Genomic DNA, 8,624 nt, shown 5'->3' with positions numbered 1-8,624 from the left:
TTTACATACTAGGTTAAAAATGTTTGAGTCCCTTAGGACTAGATCATGTGTAACGTACAAGTAAAAAGCTTTGAAAAGTCTCAGTCTAGTCCTCTGTGGTCTTTCAAAGTTTATAGTGAGCCCAACTATTAAAAAAAAAAAAGAAAAGAAAAGCACAAATAACAATAAACACAGGTAGATATTTTGCACTACTAGTTTTTAATACTCAAGGTACATTTAAACAACCGTTTTTTTTTTTCCTTTCATTTTCCAGAAAAGGTTGAAGCCACAGAACCTCTTAACTACTGATAATTACTATTTACTTTCAACATTTATCTCACAAATTGATATTGACTGTTGCTCTCACTGTGTGTTTCTGTGTGCCCCCACACATACAACTCGGAAATAATAATATGGTCTAAAGCATGAATAATAGTTTCACTGGAGAGCACCAGCTCTGCCAGAGTGCCCCGATGACCTTGTCCGTATTCACAACAGGCCACATAGGAAGCTTACTGACAGCTGATCTAAGCTGGGACTAATGCCCTGTGATTGACCTGGACCGCAAGAACATGAAGGTTTTATAGGGAGGTGCTACTAGGCTGCTTCTCATTCACCTTCCTATTTATCATGGAGGCTGAGCACGAAACAAGTTTCTTATTGCCTCTGGGTTCTGATGAGCTTGGAGACTTTCGCCTTTCCCCCTTAAGGTACATGAAAAGTGCAGGTTTTCAAACTGCCCAGATGCAGCATGAGGTCAGCTCTCAGAACAGGGCGGCCCAACATCCCAGTCTCAGGCTTACAGACTCTTCTGTTTCAGTATCATCCTGGGGGACAACAGACTTCAGGAGTCGACACTGTGCTGTTCCTGCTTTCACTGTCCACGTAAGTAATAAGCTGTCTGAATTTAAAACGAGTGTGTTGTTTCTTTACCAGCCAACTGGGTCAGTATTATTTGACGCTACCTTTTTAAGAAGTATCACGTTCGAGGTTCTATTCACACAACACTTCTCAATAAACTGGGTTTTTCTTCACCTAAGTGCTGTTTAGCAGAACATAAAGCCTAGATATTTTCACCAATACACAAAGAGAAAAAACTGTAATTGAGAACTTAAGGTTAAAAGATGAAATATGGGACCATGTGGTTTCTTTAATCGCCATAATTTCCCAAGATTTATTAGGGAATCTCTATCACTTTGGTTTTCTTAAGTTGGAAAAAAAAAATCTCTCTGGTAGTTTAGAATGTCTATGAAAGAAGAGACAAATTTTGTAGAGTTTCTACATAAAATACAAAGAGACTATGTTATATGCCATATAATACTTCCAGAATGCTGAGCAGACTGAATACAAAATTATGCTTCTCAGAATATTTCAGGACCATTTTAATTAAAATTAGAAGATGTAGCAAGAAAATCATTACTATTCATCTTCCTTTCCATGTATAGATGACATAATGATTTAAAAAATAAGGGAGAATGAGGCAAAGTCAAAGAGAATTTGAAAACTATTTATTATGGAGTCTCATTTAGGACTTCATTGCATCAGCATTAGCTGAGAGTTCATTGATAGAATGAGAAATACATAAACAGGAAAAAATTAAGTGTTTGCCACTAATTTCTGAAAAAAAATAAAATTATGACAATGCATACATTTTCAGAGTTATATCTAAAGATCTGTGCCTATTTCCAAATGTGAATTAAGTATTCATAATGCTTGTCATGGACTTCCCTGGTGGCTCAGATGGTTAATTGTCTGCCTACAATGCAGGAGACCAGGGTTCAATCCTTGGGTTGGGAAGATCTCCTGGAGAAGGAAATGGCAACCCACTCCAGTATTCTTGCCTGGAAATCCCATGGACGGAGGATCCTGGAAGGCTACAGTCCATGGCGTCGCAAAGAGTTGGACACACCTGAGCGACTTCACTTTCACTTTTTAATGCTTGTCATGAGTAATCATCAATACCTTGAAAACCTCTCATATGGGACTATATTCTACACCTAAAAATATTATTCTCAGCTATGTTCATTCCCTTTGCAAGTTACCATGCTGACATTTCTTCAAGACAGAACTTAAATGATTAAAATTCAATATATTGATAGAAACTGGAATAAATAACATGGAGATCTGCAGCTCATTCTTGCATAAAGAGTTGAATTATATAGCTACAAATCACTGGTAAAATGATATGTGTGTGAGAAATAACTGATTAAATTTTTCTCTAAATATATTTCTTGTTCTGATAGATCTGGTGAAGTACATTTTAAACACACATTTAAATTTTTCTGCATGTCTGTTACCAATATTTGCAATCTAAAATAGTAATATTTGGACTTGTATCAAAAATGCTGCAAACTATTGAATTAATTGCTGTCCAATACATTTGAATGAGCATATTGAACAATTTTTCATCTACCGAAGCTCTTTACAAGTGATATTTAGTAAATGTTCATAGAGAAATAACTTGCTCACTCAAAGGAAGTGAACAGTTCCTTAATGATATTGATATGAATGACATGCTGATCATGTTGAATTATTCTCTTTAAAAACATTTTGCTTCAAAACTGGCTCAGAACATAACAGTCTTTTAACAATATCTTCACATTTATATATAAGAACTAATCAAACCTCTGGACAAAGAATAAGTTCCACAATTCCTCTAATCTAATCCATTTCAATTTTAGTACCCTCCAATGTCTTAACCTAAGTGTAGGATTGCAATCCTAATGAATACATACAATAATGATGCCATTGTCTTGTCATTATTATTACTTATTTTCACATTTCAAACTGAAAAGAGTAATTTTACAATAAACACTGAACATCTCATACTGTGCAAAAATAATGCTAAAATTATGAAATAATTTTTCACGATGATCCTCCAACTATGCATGTGCCCGTGTGCTATTTTAACCAGAAAAAGAAGTTATTGTACTTTATATGATTTAAGTAGCTTGATTCTTCACTTTATGGATGAGTCCTAGAAAATTGTCTTGAAACCCAAAGAAAATAGGACTACATAAAGCAACACTATATAAAAGCAGTAAAATGTACATAAAATAGATAATAAATGTATAATATAGAAATAAATAACATTTTTAAAGAAAAAAATTACATCTTGAAATTTTTGTTCAAGTTTGTATAAGCTTGAAATCCTATTGACAGACTAATAATCATAATCATGAGCTGAATTGTCTGAATGTCAAAGAATTGCAAAGTAAACTTTGTATAATACAAAGATGCAATTGTCTCATTTTACTTTCTAAAATACTTATAAAGGACTATAGTCAACTCTCATAAAAATAATTTAAATATGATAAATTATTAGAAAAAAACACAATAATATATTAAAATACAGTTCATCAGGAGTAAGAGGTTTCGGTTATAGAATTACAATGAAGAAACATTTAATATGGATGCATACTCTGGTTAAATCAGACTCGTTGAATGAGAACTAATGGGCACATCTTTACCAGGAATACACAAAAAAGCACATCATATACCACCCACACACACACACAGACACCTCTTTACCTCTAAGATGTGTTTAGGGTTAATGTAAACAGAAAGGGGATTTACTTCGAAAGCTATTTTGTAGTCTACATATCAGTAGGAAGAACGTCCGTGCCTGCAAGATTAGAATGATAAATGAGGTGACATTTGAGCTGAACAGTGGAGGAAACAATATTCTCACAGAACTTTCCCATTGAAAGGGACTATGGCATACTTTGAGAGGTAAACCAACCAAAAATGTTATTTAAATAATTAGGACATTTGAGTAACTGGGTAACATTCAATTCATTTTAACTTTTCATATTCTGTACAGAGATGTAAATAATACAGTTTCATTTACCTAAAAGTAAACTGTTGCCAAGATGTCTTTTCAACCTTATGAAGTTTGACCAGTCAGCTTATAGAAGCAATTTGGAAATCATGCCTCTGATTAACTAAGCTTCCAGGAAATTTCAAAATATGTTAAAAGTCAGCTGACTTGTCAGTTCCACATGGTTATTTTCAGAATGAGATCATATGGCTATTCTGTTGCAATGAGATTAGTATGTAGTTCACAATTGTGTTTGAATTTGTATCAATTATTCCACAGTATACTTTTATTTACATTGATAAGATGTAATTTAAAAATGTTTATTCCATATTCATTTTTCATTTATTTTTTCATGCATATTATAATATTGATACTATATATTTTAATACATGCCAATATGGTCAATAAATTTATCATGAGGATTTACAAAATACATTTCCACTTTTTTTTTTAAACATATACACATACTTTTATTACATACTTTCAAATACATTTGGGTGTTTGAATGATATAACTTATCTTAAACATAAAAGAGTCATGGGGTTAGGGACACTTAAGAAGTCCCTTCTCAATTATTCTCTCTCTTCCAGTCATGTGCAGATCCTAGGAAAAGACTGCAAAAACAGAAAGAAAATATTTGGTAATAGCAGTTTTGGAACAAAATGGTCCAGATTGTGTTTCACTGGACATCAATACGTAGAACAATAACAATTATTCCTAGAATAATTGTTCTAGGGAATAATTATTCTCTGGGGCCAAATAATTAAATTTGCTTATTATTAAAACTTGAAAATTAACAATGTATATTTGCCTGTTAAATGCTCTGAGGATTCTTGATCTAAAATCTCTGTTTAAAGTGTATTTTATCTTCATATCCCAAACTTCCATTAGCAAAATTTCTTGCTTCATTGTACTGCATATTCTATCCACAATTTATCCAATCAGTAAAGTTTTTTTGTACAGCTTGAGAAAGACTTATTTAACCCACCTCCATGGTGACATCACATTTTAACTTTGTTACTGATTTTTGGTGTAGAGGTAATAAATTCTTAATGATTTCACTTGTGAAAAAAAATTTAAATTATTTTTACTTGGAGGATAACTGTTTCACAATATTATATTGCTTTCTGTCATATCATCATGAATCACCCATAGGTATATGTATATCCCCTCTCCCTTGAATCTCCTTTCTACCTCCCACTCCATTCCACCCCTCTAGGTTGTCACAGAGCATCCAATTTGGGTTCCCTGTGTCATACAGCAAATTTCCACTAGCTATGTAATTTTACAGATCGTAATGAGTATGTTTCAAGTTACTCTTTCAATTCTCCCACCCTTTCCTTTCCCTGCTGTGTCTACATGTCTGTTCTCTATGTTTGCATCTCCATTGCTGCTCTATAGATAGGTTCATCAGTACCATCTTTCTGGATTCCATATATGTGCATTAATATACAATATTTGTCTTTCTCTTTGTGAATCACTTCACTCTGCATAATAGGCTCAAGCTTCATCCACCTCATTAGAACTGACTCAAATGCATTTCTTTTTATGGCTGAATAATATTCTATTGTATATATGTACCATTACTTCTTTATCCATTCATCTGTCAGTGAACATAGAGGTTGATTCCATGTCCTAGCTTTTGTAAATAGTGCTACAATGAGCACTGAGGTAAATGTATCTTTTTCAATTACAGTTTCCTCAGGGTATAGGCCCAGTAGTGGGATTTACTGAAGCTTTTTTATGGTCCAAAACATGATCAATTTTGCTATCTCATATATACTTGAAATGAACATAAATTGTATGCTTAGAGTTGGAAAGGAATATCCCTGAAACTTATTTGAAATTCAGATATTCTGAAATTCATTTATACCTCAAGACTTTGATAAACATCTCAGTTACATCTGTCAGTTCCCTTGCCATTTTTTGTTTTGTTTTGTTTCAGTTAATTCGAATGTTTGTCACTTATCAAGATAGTCATGAAAAATGTAACAGGGAAATACTGTTAACTAAATTTGTGCTAAACATAAGCTATTTAGTTCCATGACTTCCCATTATTCAGTTCTCATTTTTTGAAGAACATAGATGATATAGACATACTCACACATCAGATCAGATCAGATCAGTCGCTCAGTCGTGTCCGACTCTCTGCTACCCCATGAATCACAGCACACCAGGCCTCCCTGTCCATCACCAACTCCCGGAGTACACTCAAACTCATGTCCACAGAGTCGGTGACGCTATCCAGCCATCTCATTCTCTGTCGTCCCCTTCTCCTCCCGCCCCCAACCTTTCCCAGCATCAGAGTCTTTTCTAGTGAGTCAACTCGTCGCATGAGGTGGCCAAAGTATTGAAGTTTCAGCTTTAGCATCAGTCCCTCCAATGAACATCCAGGATTGATCTCCTTTAGAATATGTTTATATATGCATGCATCCACTCCCCCGCACTGAAATGTTGTCTTGGTGTTGTGTTTTCAGGACATACGTGTTGCAAATGTCCTAACTGAATGACAACTGATGGGTTTTTAGTCTTTATTTTCAATTGGAGGATAACTGCTTTACAGTGTTGTGTTTCTGCTGTACAACAATATAAATCAGCTATAAGTGTACATATATCCCCTCCCTTCTGAGCATCCTTAACACTGCCCCTCTTCCCAACTCACCTCTCCAGGTCATCACAGAGCACCAGGCTGAGTTCTCTGTGTTATACAGCAGCTTCCTACTAGCTATCTAATTTACAAATGGTAATGTATATATTTCAATGATACTCAAATCATCCCACACTCTCCTTCCCCCGTTGTGACCACAAGTCCATTCTCTACATCTGTGTCTTGACTCTTGCCCTGCAAATAGGTTCATCAGTACCATTTCCTTATTTCATATATATGCATTACTATACGATATTTGTTTTTCTCTTTCTGGCTCTAGGCTTATCCACCTTAGTTCAACTGACTATAGTATTATCTCTTCAGTATTCAGTAGAGAATAACTTATTATCTGCTCAAATTTCATTTTGCAGTTAAATCTGAGCCCAGATTCACTTATCTACCTTGTAGATAATACATTTTTACATGAATAAGTCTTCAGGAATACTTCTTTATCTCTTAAACTCAAAATTTTCCAAATTTACCTGTCACACTATAGATAAGTTGCTAGATGAATTACTGCATCTACTTATCGACCAAATTTAATTTATCAGTTATACAAATGGTAAGACATAGGAAAAGTATAATTGAGGAAATGGGGTTAGTGAAGAGAGAAAGAATCACATTAAATCTTGCTTGTATATTTACCTAAAAGTTTGATAATTTTAAGTAATTAATAATAGGTGGTTTTAATTAGACATAAGCTCAAGTCTGGTTATGAATATCCATAAAATTACATTGTCATAATAATAAATATTTGACAAAAGTTGTTTTTTTAACCCCAAAATTCTTTTATTAAGCATGTGCCACTGAGCATATGACTCAAAACATTCAATATTTTTATTCATGATACATCTCAAGATGTCAGTACTCATTGTGGCATCAGCATCTTCTAAAATACTTTGAAAAGTAGTCAATTTATAAATTCCCTGCTCATTATTATTTGCAATTTGCCTCAGTACATGGAATGATATATTTTATCTCTATGTACATGTTAGATTAGAGATCAAGCCAGTAGTTACAGGAATTTATACACTTAATTTCAAAAGTTAAACTTAATTAATACCATCGTCAGGGTCAGACTTTGCATAGAAAATAAAAGGACAGAGTTCTTAATCTGATGGATCTTAGAGTTTGGTGAAAATTAAAAATAATTTCAAAGCAAATAAACTTATAATTTCAAATATGAAAAGATACATATATAAATAACAGAATGCTGTTAGAAAGAGGAATAGTGTGCCAGATCTGATTTATATAGTGTGCCTTTTCTGAAAAAGGAAGAACAACAAGAATCAAGGAAAAAAAGGATTAACTTTTGCTGTAAGCTGAGACGAGGAAAAACTTCTTCATACACTGATGAGAAACAGAGTGTCTGAACCTTACTTTCAAGGTCCAGAACAGGGGACAATGTGCCAGTGTCAGGGTGGAAACCTATCTTTCAGGCATTTATGGAATATATGCCTGAGCCCATGTCCATAAGCATAGAATCAGAAGGGAAGATTAAAATGCTGATAATTTATTTGTGAGTTGCACTGTCAGTGGGAGGCTGAAGAATAAACAGAAGTGAACAGAAAAAGAAAGTGCAAGGTATGCTATGCAATAATTTACACTATTAGCCCATTTGTCATAAAGAGTTGAGAAGATAACACAGCTGGACTCTCAGGAAAATTGAGACTTCCTCCAGAGGATATTTAAAAGGAAAATAACTTGGGATAGTTCTGTAAAAAAGAAAAAAGGGCTGGGGTGGGGGATTACTCTGTGTAAATCTCTTCCATTTCTTATTTTCCATTAGGCAAAGATCTCACTCACATCCCTCCACTTTCAGGTTTTGTCATCATGCTCTGAAATCCCCATAGTTCACAGTTTCCTCAAACAGAGAAGTGAAGGGATGATATTAAAATAGCTGAAAATGAGCAACAGAAGAGATAGGAACAGAGAGAGAAGGAGAGGGAAGCATGACTGAAGGGATCTTAGAAGGCATACAGAGCTGTATCTAATAATACATCATGATAAAAATTTGGGATTTATGATCAACATAATGGTATTGCTATCAGTCAGTGCTAAAGGAAGTCAAACCTGAATATTCATTGGAAGAACTGATGCTGAAGCTCCAATACTGTGGCCACATTTTACAAAGAGCCAACTCATTGGAAAAGACCCTGATGCTGGGAAAGACTGAGG

The sequence above is a fragment of the Moschus berezovskii genome, chromosome 26, assembly GCF_049115385.1.
Source record: "Moschus berezovskii isolate FMDL1 chromosome 26, NW_MosBer_1.0, whole genome shotgun sequence".
Taxonomy (NCBI): Eukaryota; Metazoa; Chordata; class Mammalia; order Artiodactyla; family Moschidae; genus Moschus; species Moschus berezovskii.
The sequence above is the reverse complement of the archived record's forward strand: the minus strand, read 5'-3'. Positions refer to the sequence as shown.